Source organism: Acanthisitta chloris, unplaced genomic scaffold (assembly GCF_000695815.1).
Source record: "Acanthisitta chloris isolate BGI_N310 unplaced genomic scaffold, ASM69581v1 scaffold42967, whole genome shotgun sequence".
Classification (NCBI taxonomy): Eukaryota; Metazoa; Chordata; class Aves; order Passeriformes; family Acanthisittidae; genus Acanthisitta; species Acanthisitta chloris.
This window is the reverse complement of record NW_008681746.1, coordinates 37,396-52,288: the sequence shown is the minus strand read 5'-3', so window position 1 is coordinate 52,288 and position 14,893 is coordinate 37,396.

Here is a 14,893-nt window from a genome sequence, read left to right as displayed (position 1 = left end):
AGAGAATGAAAAGCTGAATTAGTAGCAAATTTACCGAGTGAGTAAAGTAATCGGATTTGCCATTGATCTTTTTCTAGCTCCTTATAGTGTGCAGGGTCTTATTGACATGGATCAAATATGGGCCCAGTTAGAGACAAAGGCTGACAGCAGCTGTTGTCTTTCAGTTTGGAGCATGAGCTTTATTTACCTGTTCTATTTGGAATAAACAGCTGTAGCGTAGCTAAAACTTTCTTTCAAGAATGCTTGGAAGCCTCTTTAGAAAGAGCAATTGTGCAGGAGAGAGAACTCTTCATGACAAAATGGTCCCTCATTCTGCCTCTCTGGAAAGTAAGAGCTGATTCTGACTGGGGTGCATTCCCTCTATTTCATAAGGTACATCAAGGTCATGTGAAATTCTTACAAGTTGGCAGCTCACTCCTTTCCAGAAAGCTGTGTAAGCCGTGGTGCTCTGAGTATTTTTCCAATAACAGTTAGGAAAAGTATTCATTACTTATTCCTGTGTCGTGTGCTGTGTGAGCATGGTGGTTTGGGTTGCTGTGCAGTGAACCGGACAGAGGAACAAATCCAGCTGGAAGCTGCCTCTCTCCCAAAAGGCCTTTGTAGGTTATTTGTTTATAAGTTAGATTAGTTCCCTAGACTTGTTTGCCATACAACAGTGCAAGTGTTTGTGTCACAGATCTGAGGAAGCAGTGTCGAGATGGGAGGGAAGGGGAGAGGAGAGAACCCTTAAAACTAGTCTTAGTGGAGGACACAGGAACACATGGTTGACTCTCCCCTTGTTGCCCTGAGGTCTCAAACACCATCAGCACTATCACAAATAAGAAAACATAGCCTAAGTAATGAAATCTGAGGTTGTAGTTTCACAGTTAGTGTAAGCGTAGGCTGATGGTAAGAGAGGTTTCACAGCCTTCTGTCTGCCACAGACTGCACACTCCTCTCCCTTTTGCTGGCACTAGCAGACTTTCTGCTTGATGAGAGAATCTCTGACTAACCAGTTGTTTTTGCCAATTTAGTTCTCCACTGGATCAGTTCCCTGGTATAGTTAACTCCATGGTCACACAAATATTTGTACTGGCGTAAGGGAAGGAATGGTACTTGGGTGAGAATAAGTGGCTGGGGGCAAAGTACAGCTTTGGTGCTTGAAGTATACGTGGTTTCACAAGCAGGTTGAAGAGCCCTATGATTATTCTTCCACTAAAAGAGAATGTCCCACTCTGGCATCTGCCCATTCCCTTTCTTTGCCTTCCTTGTGCTGCTGTTGTGTGGTTCAGTGTTTGCTTGTACTCTTGCTGATATAGCTAAAAAACCCCAAGGGTTTAGGGTTCCTAACTGATTTGGCTGTGTAAGCAGCTGCTAATGGCACCGCAAGCACTTGTTGATGGGGAAGGACAGGAAGAGAGGCTGGGGGAGCCTTTGTTGATGATAATACAATTTTATGTATTTTTATCATTTGAAACTGCACTCTTAGTGCTTTGTTAGCTGCAAGTTAGAATTTTTTAAGGTTGCTCCTCTGTCTTGCATATCACCATATGAAGCTCCTGAGCTAACGCTTCTGTGTTTGTGTCACTGTTGTGGTGGGAAGGGTAAGCATCAATATTTTTGTTCCCACTCTTGGGTCCCAAACTTCAAAGAAAGGATAGAGATTGAAATAGAGTTTTGGTGCTGCTTTGAGTGATTCAGGCTGCAACTGATCTCCAAATCCAACAGATCTTCATATGAGATGCTTTCAATTCAATTTCAAAATGCAACTTACTGTATTAGAAACACTTATAGTATATATTTGGGTGATTCCAGAATGGTGAGATGGGTGTTCCCTGTAGACTGTTACTGTAAATAGATTAAATCTTTTTTAGAGGTGTTTGGTTTGCCACTAAAAATGAAACTAATGTGGCAACACCAATAGTGTCTATTTGTGTGTTTTAAAGAGACCACCTCAAAGCTGTTGTACTCTTCCCTCCCCTCATCCGAACAGTGTGTCCTGTCCTGACCAGTTAAATTGTGACTGCATGTTTAATGGATATTAATGGGTTCATTTGGGACACAGTTAGAAATATTAGTGTATATTCAACTTGTTTAATGAGACCGACCTGCGTTTTTGTTTTAATCTGTTGTAATAATAATGAGGCCTATTGGGAGTTAGGGAGTATTTTTTTCTCTATTCCATTCTGAGTCAGAGCAATAAATGTTTTTCTTGGTGGTTACTCTCCCCCATCCTGTCAAGCTGTTTAGAATCATCCTAATGTAGGTTACAGACTGCTCAGTGTTTCCTCTCAAGACATTACTTTATATTTAGTAAACAAATACCTCCCTGTGTGGTACTTGGGAGGGGTGTGTGTTTTGTGTTCTATGACACTGTTCACTTGATGGTTTCTCTAAGAACATTTTGAATGCAAAGGGAAGAAAAAGGCTATTGATAACCTTAGATAATTTTATTGGAGTTGCAGTGGGTGGATGCATCATCCGAAAAATAAATTACATTCTTGGTAACTTACCTCTGCAAATAGAGCTGATGCTTTAATGATCACTGTCACTTGTAATTACTCCTGGGTTTGAAGATTATTTAATTATTTAAGCTGTTTCTCTATATGAACATGCAAAGAGAGGAAGGAAAAAACCCCTCTGTGAAGGTGTTTATTGTCTAAATGAGGTAACTTCTGTCATAGTGCTCTGCCTCTCTTTGCTACCAAACAGATGATTGCATTTCTTGAGACAGCTTGAAAACTTAGTGCTAATAGACTTCTAATTGGCAAGTGGAGTCTCTCAGCCTCTAAACTGCCAGTGTCATGTTTTTGTTAATTACACAGTAACTGTAACTCCTGTAGCTGCAGACATTAGCTCATAAAAATCCAGTAATCTTACCATTAGTGAGTAAATAAATAAGTAGTGCCTGTACTGAAACACAGTGAAACGGGGTTGTTGCAAATAGACATCTGTGTGTGGACAGGAACTAGAAACTGGGGCTCAGAGGCAAATGAAATGGCTCTTGTTACCTTTTTAGGACATAAGAGTTACTTGATCTCCTGGAGGAACCAGTTTAACGAATGATACCTGTGAAAGGAGAGGAAACAGCATTATCCTCCACAAATAAACATGGCTTGGCATTTTGGAAGTTAATTTCCGTGTCATTTGCCAGACTTGTTTCACAAAAGAACACTTGCTTTGAGTCAGAAATGCAAGTATGGGAACCTGAGGAGGTTTTACCAAGCTACACTTCTATTTAGTGCGAGATTCCAACCTGAAAACTTGCATGAAATGATGTTAATATAACATTGGTGTTGCAGTGCTCACTCTGAATGTTGTGTTCTTTCTGCTCATGCCCATTTTTGGGTACTCCACTGTGACTAGCTGTAGAAGGATACTGTGCCATCAACTGTTAACCAAAGTGACTTTGTCCAGTGCTTAATGCAGCAGCAGAAGGATTTCTGGGGTTTGACCTGTCTTCATAGAAAACCGAATGACAAAAGACAATAGGTATTAAGATAAATTTAGTCTATTTAGGATTATGGTGACTACTTTTTATTCTTGGCTAGACTCGTAGCAGGAAAGAAGCAGCAATTCATTCAAATTGGATGAACAATCTGAAGTAGGAAAATATTAGTTGGTTGTTGGGTTTTGGTTTTGGTGGGGTTTTTTTGGCCAAACAGTGGTTTTGGTTAATTTGCTGTCTGCAGTATAATAAGATGAGAACTAACTAATTGTGCCATTCCTAGGAACTGGCAATTCAGGACCAAAGGCCTGAGGGCTGAGCAGGATCAGGAAGATGATATTGCTTGATATCCTCCCACCCATGAGAATGGCAGAGAGGCAACGTGGGCAGGAAATGTGATAGCAGTGGGTGACTTCATGTCCGGTGTAGGTTAAGTACACATTGCATCAGCATCTTGTGCTGAGAACTGCACACACTGAGATGATCAGTGATTGGTTTGCCAACCACTAGTGGAAAACAGACAAGTGGTAAACCTTGACTGGATCCTGAGCCATGTGTTGGGTTTGCTTCAGGATATTGCTTTCAGAGCCACCCTGTCATAGCGGATAGAAAACACTTGGATTGAAGGATTTGTGAGCCACAGAAGCAAAGAAGAAATACCTTTTCGGTGCCTTTTTTCAAAAAAAGATTGCTTACATAAAAAAAGGAATGATTTTTTAGTAGTTTTCTTCTAGGAAAGGGGCAAAGGTACTTTTGGCAACAAGGGTAGTGCTACGAATGGAACTCCAGGCAGGATTAACAGAGGTGTCTGTACTTTGCCCATGAGTCTGAGCAGAGAAGATGCTTACTGTTGTCTTAAAGGAGTTATCTGTACTCAGGTTTATTCTTCTCAAAATGATCACAGAAGACAATTGATACTGTGAAGTCCAGGGGTGCATGGGGCGTCACAGTGCCAAAGCGATTATATAGTAGCAAAGAACAATCAGTTTGTGTTTTAAAGGCTTCAGTGCCTGCATTGTTTAAACTTTAATCAGCCCTCCCTAGTGGAACAGCTAGCATGTGTTTAGAGTAATGCTTAATTTGTAATAAATTTGGAATTAGGGCAGTGTTTTAATGCAGCTTGCAATGAAGGGATAGCTGAAGCTACAAGGATCATTAAGCATGGTCCATTAATATTGGGGGGGGAGTGGGTTTTGGCAATATTAAGCTCCATATTACTGCATGTGCATTCTTTTGCCCTCACCAAATACTCTGTCAGTTGACATATAATTGAAACAGTTCTTTGAGCACAGAAAGTTTGGATTATATAGAACTCAGTGTGATTAGTAGCAGCAGATAGATCAGCACTGTTCATAGGTGAACTGGCTACCAGGCAGTGTTCCTGCTTTTCCCAGTAAAATCTCTTTACCTGTAGCTATTCAGCTAATACACCTGAAGCATAGAGAGCATCAGGAGTTGTTTTGACGGGTTAGTGCATTGCTATAAACTTAGAACTGTTGCAAGCTCTACATGGTATCAGGAAACTGTGGTATGAAGTTTTTTTGGTTAAGACATCTCAGTGAGTGAACAGTTACAAAGAGCACAGAACTGCAGAAGCTTTAGAGGTGAGTGGGGCTTATCACAGGAGTGGTACCTTTTGGGAATCATCAAGGCACTAGTGACAGCTCTTCTGGCACTCTGAAAACGTGAGGTTTGTTTTGAATGTAGGAGATAGGTCTTGAAGTACAGAGGTCACTACAGAACATTCTGGAAGGTTTGGAGTGTCATATCCACAGTCAGAGCATTTTTTTTTTACTGTGAGGTTGGTTGGTTTTTTGGTTTCTTTTTTCCCTTCCTATTTTCCTCCTCCAGTCAAGGTCATTCTCAACATTTTTTCTGGTCAAAAAGAAGTCTGAGGAACACACGTGGGTTGAAGTTTCACAGCTTCAAAGCTTACTGTTACCTCATGTTGAGTATAGCTACAACTTCCTAGTCCTCTGAAAACTCATACCTCTTTTATTTCTTGTTTTGAAAGAAGGATAAGACCTCATTCTCCTTGTAAATACTTCTCAGCATTAAAATATGTTGCCCTAATCCTGAAAACTCAGTGACTGGGAGTGCTTGTGTGTCTTTATCTGCTGAAGGTTTCTGTACACACTTAAAGTTGAGGACTTGAATGTGATCTCTTAATCCTGTGTGTGTACAAGGAAGGAAGTAGCACTAGACACTTACTTGTCAGCAGCTTATGCAGCACAATGTGAACACCTTAAACCAGTTCATTATCTCCAGGGAAAGTTCCTCTTGAAGTTGAGTGCCACAAAGTACAGAAAAACACAGTTGATTGGAGCTATACGCTATGCAGTGCTTCAGTCTCTCCCTCCCAAAATAATGTATTTAAATTTCATTTTTATGTTACAGTTGTCTACCAGTGTTCATTGGGATTGACATTTTGTGCTGCTAGTTTATTCCTATAAAAAGCACTCTACAGAACTGTTTTTAGTTAGATTTCACTTGCTCCTTGTCCTACTTGATTAAATATTTGTTTGCAGTGCAAGTCATGTTGCCTGATTAGATCACAAATACGGAAAATTTAAAGATAAAGCACATGATGGAAAATACACGGTGGCTCTTGCTGCCTTGTGAAGGTTGAAGTCCAGTCTGAATTTTGTAAAGAGATGTAGTTAAGTCTAAATATATATATAAATTTGCTACAACTCATTTATTACAGAAGAAAAAGTGAAGTGTAAGGAGCAGAGTAGCAAAAAAGTCTGAGGGTTGAGCAACAGTAAATCAAGTCATGTGATTCCAGCAGACAGATGGAAATCTCTTTAGTTCTGCAGTTACAAAAGGTTACCCAAATTTCGTAATTCCACTTCTTTTTTTGACTATATAGCTGCTATTGTTTATAGCTATAGTGTGGCCAACTTTGAAAGCAATTAAATCCACAGGAACAGGAGCTGCAAAGCAGTGACTGCAGTCTGAGCTGCCAGATGTGTGTGCACAGGAGTGTGAGGAGGTGGAAACTTGCACAGGGCAGTAACAGTGTTGCCTTTATGTCTGAATCAAAACCAGAGTTGCTGTTTCAGCGTGGAACTGTCCCACTAAAGAGTCAAGTGTTGCCTCAAAGCCAACTTTTTTCCACTTGTTTGTTAAATTGGTTTTCATGTTTAAGCATAATGAAATTTGTCACCAAAATGGTTTAAAGGTGTAATTGTCCTCTAATCTCAGCTAAAATTTGGACTAAAAAATGTGACTTTAATACTGAGAAACAATGGAAATACTATGGTGGTGTTGTTACTGTGTGAGTTAAAAGGAAGTATTTTGCTTGATTCTGCTTGCTGGTGTGTAGCGTTTATTTTGGTAAGTCACCCTTGACAGAACATTTTTGAATTAAGTATAATAAAATGACAGCACTTGCTAAGTCTTTAAGAATGAAGCTACAGAAATGTGTATTTGAAGTGAAGATGGTGTGATGGCTGTGGATTTGAGGATGCTGACTGAAGCACTGAGGGTGGGTGTTTAGATGGAAACTTCCCACAAAGCATGGGGAAATAAAGAAATGGGTCTGGGCTTTCCATGAAGATACACTTTCTAGAGAGGTGGTACAAAACCACAATCGGTCGTGTTAGCATGGCAAAGTCCTCAGTGAGTTGGAGAAGTTATTTACTACCATGTGTTTAAGAAATGTAAAGCAGCAGTGTGTCTGCTGGTGTAAACCACGAGGCATTGTTTTATGTAACAATATGAAAGTATTAACACTTACATACTGCCAGGGAACCTGCAGTAGGAGAGGTGAAATCAGTCTTAAATCAAGTGGGGGAGGAAGTGTTCGTTCCTTGCACAAATATGCTTTAAAACTGCCATGTTCCCATGCTTCGTGTTCCCAACATCTGCAAAAAATAACTCAGCTGTGGCAAGCAATTACAAAACCATTAGGAATATAGGATGGTACAAGTGGGGAACTTTTGAGAGGGAGAAACTTTGCAAGGGGAGACTTCAGTAAGGTGCAGTGGTGGTTTCTGTAAGAGGTCTGAGTTCTTTAACAGGCTGCAATTTAATTCTTAAAAATTAGTGTTGTTTTTGAAAGTGTGTGTGTGGTGGATTTTGGGTTATCTTGTTTACTTGCTAGTCTTTTGTGAGTAGAAGTTGTAAGGCACAGGAAATAGCTTTATAGTTCCTTCCTCCCACAAGCTGTAATTCATTTGTGGCCATCAGGATGTTTTTCTTGGCTTATCTCTTTCTGTGCCGTTTGCCTTGCACATCTGCCACATAAATTATGGAACTGAACTTGAAAAGCTGAAAGTGTATTTCAGATCTTACTGTACATACTGAGGATGGTATCATTGGTCAGGAGGAGTTTGTTTGCTACTTGCATGGAAAGTGAAATAATACCTGGTATTCATGTACTAAATTGACTGGTGTCATATTTGGAATGGTTCTGAGGAGTGGCTTAAAAATAAATAACTTCAGACGGTCAAGTATCAGCTAATGCTGCTGTGTTACCTCTGCATAACCTGAGGTATTTCAGGAGGCATTTTGGCAGATGGGTCCCCATCTGTTTCTTCGTTGAATGTGGACTGCTGGCTTCATCTTTGGTATCCATATGTTTCATCTGTAAGGCTCTGAATCTGAGCTGCATGTTTTATAACAAAAGTGACATTACTGACAGGAGCAAAATGAAAATGCATTAAGTTTGTTACATGGGTTTTTTTAGTTAGTCTGTCTTCACCCAGCAAGGAGAAATATGCTGGCTGGGACTAAATATATGAGTTTGCTGAGGGGAAGAGCAACACCAGGTTTATTTTGAAAGCAATTCATGTCTTTTTCTCTGAATAATTGTTAGTAGCATGAAGTACATGGATTCCTTTCGTCCATTGTGTTGTTTGGGATAACAGGTGGCTAAATGATGCCTTTGCCCTCTGTGAAGCATTTTGCATGTTGAACTTTCTAAGGTAGTGACACTGCCACAGGGCAGTGAAATTTGGTGCTGAAATGCATCTTTTCTTGACTTTCTTAAATCCTTTCAGTTTCTTAAATCCCCACAAGTTTGGGCCAGTGCTCAGCTTTGATCCCTCAGGGCCTGAAGGAAAGGACACTCACAGAAATAAGTGGAGTTAGTAGCTGCTGCCCCTGGTTACAGGTGCTGCTTGTGCTGTGTCCTGGACTCCAGTGGTTTGGGACGTGGTGCTATGAGGATCAGGATCACTTCTGGTTTAGCTCACAATTCAAATGCTCTGTTGAAAGTATTTCATGCCCAGATGGATACGTGTTAAATGATTTTTTTAATTGGCAAAAGTGTTTCTGGAAACTAATTAACAGTTTAATAGATGCCAAGATTCCCACACCTGGGAGTGGGGGAGACGTATTCTGTACTCAGACAAGTTGTGTAGCTATTTTATTTACTGTGTACTCTCAGCAGTTGAAACTGACTTCTGCACACCGTTGAAAATGGAACATTTAATATTAAAGCAACTCTTTTGCATTCTCAGAAAGCTTTCCCTCTACTTCCACTTCTGCTGTACAGGAACCTTTTAATCTAGATCCTAAAAATAGTGTGGATGCATGACTCATAGGAGCTGAATGGTGAGGATGAGGTGGTGTGTTCACTCCTCTCCAAGAACTTCATCTTCAATGTGTGTGTCTGTGGGTGAGGGTCTGCTAGATAACTGGATTGGGAAAATATTGCCAAGGTTTGCCTTATCTCTTCAGATGTTGAATGTTCACTTTGCTCCTTCTATAGTGCATTCATTCATTCGTTCTGTTTAAAAAGAACAAAAATATGGATACAGTCTGAAATGTCTATGTGAAGCTACATTATACATGGGGGTTTTTTTTACTTTAACTTGTCAGCCCCGTTTGGATTTTTCTGCAAACAAATTGCTGCTGTTGTGTTTGGATAATATTCCTAAAACATGCACCATGGATTGGATGAGCAATAGCTAGTGGGTGCCTTCTTGTTGTAGAGGCAGAGTGCTGGCTTGGCAGCTGAGAGGGAGCAGGCAGAGCCAAACTGCTGGGAGAAAATGAGCTGCTGGAAGACAAAGCCAGAGGTGGAACTGCAAGAGCAGGGAGTGAGCTCAGCCTCAGGTGGAAGTTAGTGCTGCCTTTGTTCAGAGCTTTGCATTGGAGCTACCACTGTGGCTCCAGTTGGTGCTACAGTTCAACTCACCATCCCTATGAGAAAGCAGTCCTGTCTGCCTTTCCGTAAAATAGTGGGGATGTTTAGATGGAGATAAGGAAGGTGAATAAATGACCCATCTGCGTATGCTTTTCCTTATTCAGTTAAAGCAAACTTTTCTCGAGCTGTAATTTAATGTTTTCTTAACTATTTTATGCCATTTATGAGCTTTTCTGGTTGGATAATGCAATCTATTCACTTCTAAATCCAAGAAGCACCAGTACAGAGCTGTGCAAGTGTGTTCTTAGTGGGGCTTGTCTGTGTGGACTGTGAATAGTGTGACTGTAACAGTCTCCTTTGCTGTTCACCCAGTGAGGTGATGAGATTTTATTTGGAGTCAGTAACATCTGTTCTGTCATGGACCAAATTTAAAGTGTGCTTTGCTTTTATTTCCTGTGAAAGTCACAGGAAATGTGAAGAAGACTTTCTAAAAATAAAGAAGCTGCTAACAAAATCACGGAAAGAATGAGATTTAGGTATTAGTAGATGAGACTTCCTATTAAAAGGATAATGTTAAGCATGTTGTTCAAAAGGTAAAATTATGTTCTGTCCATTTTGACACCTTAAATAGCTGAAGGTTAAAATACTTCTTTCTTGCAAGGCTTTGGTAGAACACTGCATAGTGGTACCAAAGTCTTGCAGGTGTAAGTAAGATAGTAAACACAGTAATAAACATAGATGTACAGTAACAGAGCTTTTCTTGCCCTCTGTTCATCCAAACCCTTCCTGCATGTGTGTAAAACTTGGATTATTTTTTCCTTCTGCACTTAGTCCTTCAACAGATATTTGCAGAATGGTATCTCATTGGAAACTGTTAATGGTGGTAAAATGTACAAAGTTTCTCATCTCAGCTTTTAGTATTTTAGTGTTCCCAGTTGTAAAATTAAAAAAAGGAAAACAGAAGGTGCATAATCCAGTGGTGTCCTTGGAGTAATAGTTAAAGGCGTAATATTATGCACATAGGAGTCTCATGTACACATGATATTGTAATTGGTTTGAAATACACATTGAAAAAATTTCACTGTGTAACCGGGTTTCTTGTTCCTGCTGTTGAGTCCCTCAGCACAGTGGGCAGCTTCCCAGAGGTTTGAGAAGTGTTTCTAATTAGGTTTACCCTGTCCAATCCAATACCTTTATCATCACTATAAAGAAACTGTTGTAGTGCACCCTCTCCGTGGCTTCTGGTTATTTTAGTTTCCGTAAGATTAGACATGGCATTTCACAAATCTTCTGTGGATCTAATGTCCAGGGTTGTACTTGTGTCCTCGGTGACACCACCCACATCAATAGCAACTCTAATCCTGATGGTGCTTTAATGGACTGGTCTGACTCTTGCCCCAGGGCATATTCAAGGCTTTTAAGTTTGTGCAGAAACATTGACGAAGATCTGTTAGGCTTTCTGATTCCTTAATATGTTTTCAAGTAAGTTCCATTCTGAATGGATGGATGGATAGATATTTATTATTCTTTCCTTACCTTTAATGTATAAATACCTTTTTTTTTCCTCATGGCACTTATTTTATTTAGTGCAGACTTCCCATGCGTGTGCCATTGTAAGGTTTCTGCATGTTTAAGATGCTACTGCTATTTGAGCACTCGTGCAAAACGCTGAGTTTGTGATGTTTGAAGATCTGAAACTGAGGTATAACACTCTGTTCCTTTGCTGATGGATGCTTATCTTAAGGAATACTTCCTTCAAAAGAGCATTGCTCCCAAAATCCAGCCATGAACTCTAAGCTTCCTCTGAGTGGATTTCATACTTTTGGTTTCATGCTTGAATGTATTGTCAGGGTGATGAGGGAACAGAACACCACTGACCGTGGAGTAAATCTAGGCAATAGAGGAGATGCTGGGGAGAAAGTTGAAATACCTAACTGATGTTCTTTTGTGAATACTATGGGCACTGAACGATTTACTCTTACTAGTGCTAAGTGCAAAATCACAAGGACAAAAATTGTTGCATCTTTTTCCTTTAGTAGGTTTGCTGGTAGTGTGTTTAAATCATTACTGTTTGAGGGTTAACCTTAGGATTTGCTGGTTTATTTTAGAGTAGAGATTAGCTGTGAAAATACTCTTCCATTTCTGCTGCTGACTACATTCATAGCTTTGTGTTTTCAATATCCATGTTTCCAGAGTTTCTGGTTCAAGGGATGCAATATAGAGAGATTTAGGGTGGGACTTTTTGTCAGTATGGAACCAGCAGTGATGGATATGGATAATTAGTTCAGGCACAACAAAACTGATTGTAATATTACCAATTGGAAGCTATTACTAGAAGTAGTATAGTTATAGTTGTGTAATGGTTTATAAGTGATGGTAATGTCCTAACAGATAATTGAGCTGACTACAGACAGTTACAGCATATGAATCTGTAAACAACACCTTGTGGTCCTGAACAGTGAAAAATCTTGATTCTGAAACAAACATTTCAATTCAGGATGATGTGATAGTTTAATTTTTTATTAGAATGTTGCGTGGAAATAGAATGACTTGATTTTGCTGGCATAAAAGTGGTTTTAAAAAGGAATTTCTCTGTCTGGAATAGAAAAGCATTATTTTTCAGTAATTGTTTTGTGGCTATTTTATAGAAAAACTACTGTAGAAGTGCTGATACATTACTGAGAGAAGAATATACCTCATGCTCACTAATATTGTCCTTGTGATATTCATAGCTTGATTCATGTGTTGCTGTGTAAGATGAGACACCTGAGCAGAGTAGCCAAGTACATCTGTCGGAACCTTGTACTGAGCATGCTGAAATCAAACACAAATACAAGTTTTGTGCAGATGGATTTATCACTTACTAGTGTTCACGTGTGTTTGTGTCTGTGTTGTGAGTTATGTTCAGTATCTGCTGGTAGGCAGGGGAGGACAGGCCCCTGCCTGCTGTGTGTGTCATCCTGGGAAGTGCTCCTGCAGTCTGTGAAGTTTTATTTCCATGCAGACCATCCCCGACCTGCCTTTCACTTCTGTGTTTCCAAGAACAGTGCTGAGGGCAATCTCAGACCTGTAGGATTTTTATCCTCTTATGCCTGGAAGTTCAAGTGCTTTCAGACTGTTGTTACTGTAAAGGTTGAACTGGCCGATACTTTCTGGCTGGACCTTAATAGCTTCTCTGATTTGAGTTTCATATGAGGAGGTACAGAACTTCTCATCCCCTTTGGCTTGTCTCTTTGCTCTCCCTAACAGCAGCTAAACATCTTTCTTACCTGAAATCACACAACTGAGGTATGTGCAGTACTTCTCTTACCCCTCACATCCCTCTCCTCTCTCCCTCTTGCTTATGTTCTGTTCTTTAGCACACTCAGGGGATGACACTTGGATCCAGGTGACACCTTTAACTCAAATGCACAAATCTCAAAATGTGACTTAGAACAAAATTTGAAGCTATTTACAGTTGGTCGAATTATTGGGAAAATGCAGCCAAAATTGTGGACAAAGGATGATTTTGGGGGTGCATACATTAATTTTCACAAGGTGTTAAAACACAGTTTATAAAATACATATAAAACCTCTTCTTAAGAGGAATTGTCTTATTTTCTGATGCAGTTGGAGATGAGCAGGTATTTTAATTATACACAGACTTTTCATTAGCATTGCCCATTGATTCAAATAGAGGATTTTAGTCTCAGACTTGACTCATCTATTCAGTGTTGCTATAAATTGTAGATGCAAACATTGAAAGTTGTGTTCTCTTGCAAGAAATTAAAAGCTAACATTTTGCTGTCACTGTGCTGCTTGTTTCAGAGATGTGACAGTGCCCTCTCTCGGCTTTTCCCAACAGCTGGATTTAAAAAAAATAAAATACTGAAATAATTTGCAAGGTGTGCAATAAAGAGTAAAACTCATTGACATTTGTCTCATTTGATAGAGTTAATAAATGTAAGGCAAACAGAGAAGAACAGCACAGTTTGTGATGCTAATATCAACCCCTTTGTTGCTGTGCCATTATTTTGGATGTAACTCAAAATACACTTCTTGGTTTCATGTCTTTGTCCATGTCAGAAGTTTCTGTACATGTTGTTGTCAGGAGATTCCAGTCGTGCAGTGATTCAGCTAAGGATCTGGGGTGAATCCAGCCGTTGTCTGGCAGCTAACAGGGTGTTCAGACACTGACTGCAAGTCACTTTCTGTCAGCCTTGGCTGTGGTGTGTCCGTTTGTTTGCAGAGCAGACCCATGTCCATGCAATCCAGCACGATTCCCTGGAAGCTGCCCAGGATAAACTAATCAGAGAGCCCCCCCTGGTGTCGGAAAGTGTCCTCGGATATTAAATTTATATCAATCACAGGAAGTCTTGGCAATCAAACTAGTCACTTTTTCCCTTCACATCTGGACGTAAATTATTTTTTGGTTGCAAAGGTCACAGGAATCATGGGTAGGGCATGGAATGAGGGCCATGGAAAACATGGGAAAGGAAGAATAAAACTGTATTTCCACCTTTTTAGAAATGGTTATTTTTAAGTGACCTGGAATGATGCCAAACCATACAACAGTGGGGATTTTTTTTCCTTGAAGTTTACATTTGTTGCTGAATTAAATGTGGCTTTAAGATGCTTTGGTTTGGAACTTTTTATGCCATTAGATCTCAGCTTGGCATTTGTAAAAGCTTTCTCTTACTTGCTGAGAACAATAAGTTTACTGCGGGAGGGGTTTAGAAATAGAGCATGTTGCTGTACTTAGCAAGGCTTAACTGCACCTTCTTTCTTTGCCATGACTTAATTTCCCTTGTTTTCCTTCCGTTTCCCCCTTTCAATGCACTCCTGCTTTAGCCATGTGCTCTGAGCTCTTCCATAGCTAATGCCTTTTTTTTTTTTTTGCAGTAAATTTGCATCTCTTCATGCATTTTCCATCCTTAAATTCTTTGCTCTAAGAAATTAAGGAAATGCTTCACTTTATGCTTCCCCCTCCCAAGTCTCCATCAAGTCTCTCAAACAAATGCTTAAGGAGGGTTATAAAAACAAGCAGAACCTTTCCATTCAGCTCCTGCCTTTCCTTGCCTGGGACAAGGGAACTAGTGTACTGAAGCTGCAAACCCTGAAGCTTGTAGCTTTCAGGTTGTGGGTTTTTTCCATGCATCTGGGAAATAAAGATGGCATTGGTTTACTTTTGTATGTACAGTAAAGAAAATATCAGAAACAGAAGCTTAAGGTGCGTTTAGCATAAATGAATTTGTAAAGCCTTAATTGCTGTTGTTCCTAACTGCTGCTGTGTTCCTACATGCTTTTTTAATACAGCTAGGTTCTGTTAGCTTGCTGATTATTTATTCAGTCGTGTAGCTTACACTCTCTTTAGACACAAAGTTGAATAA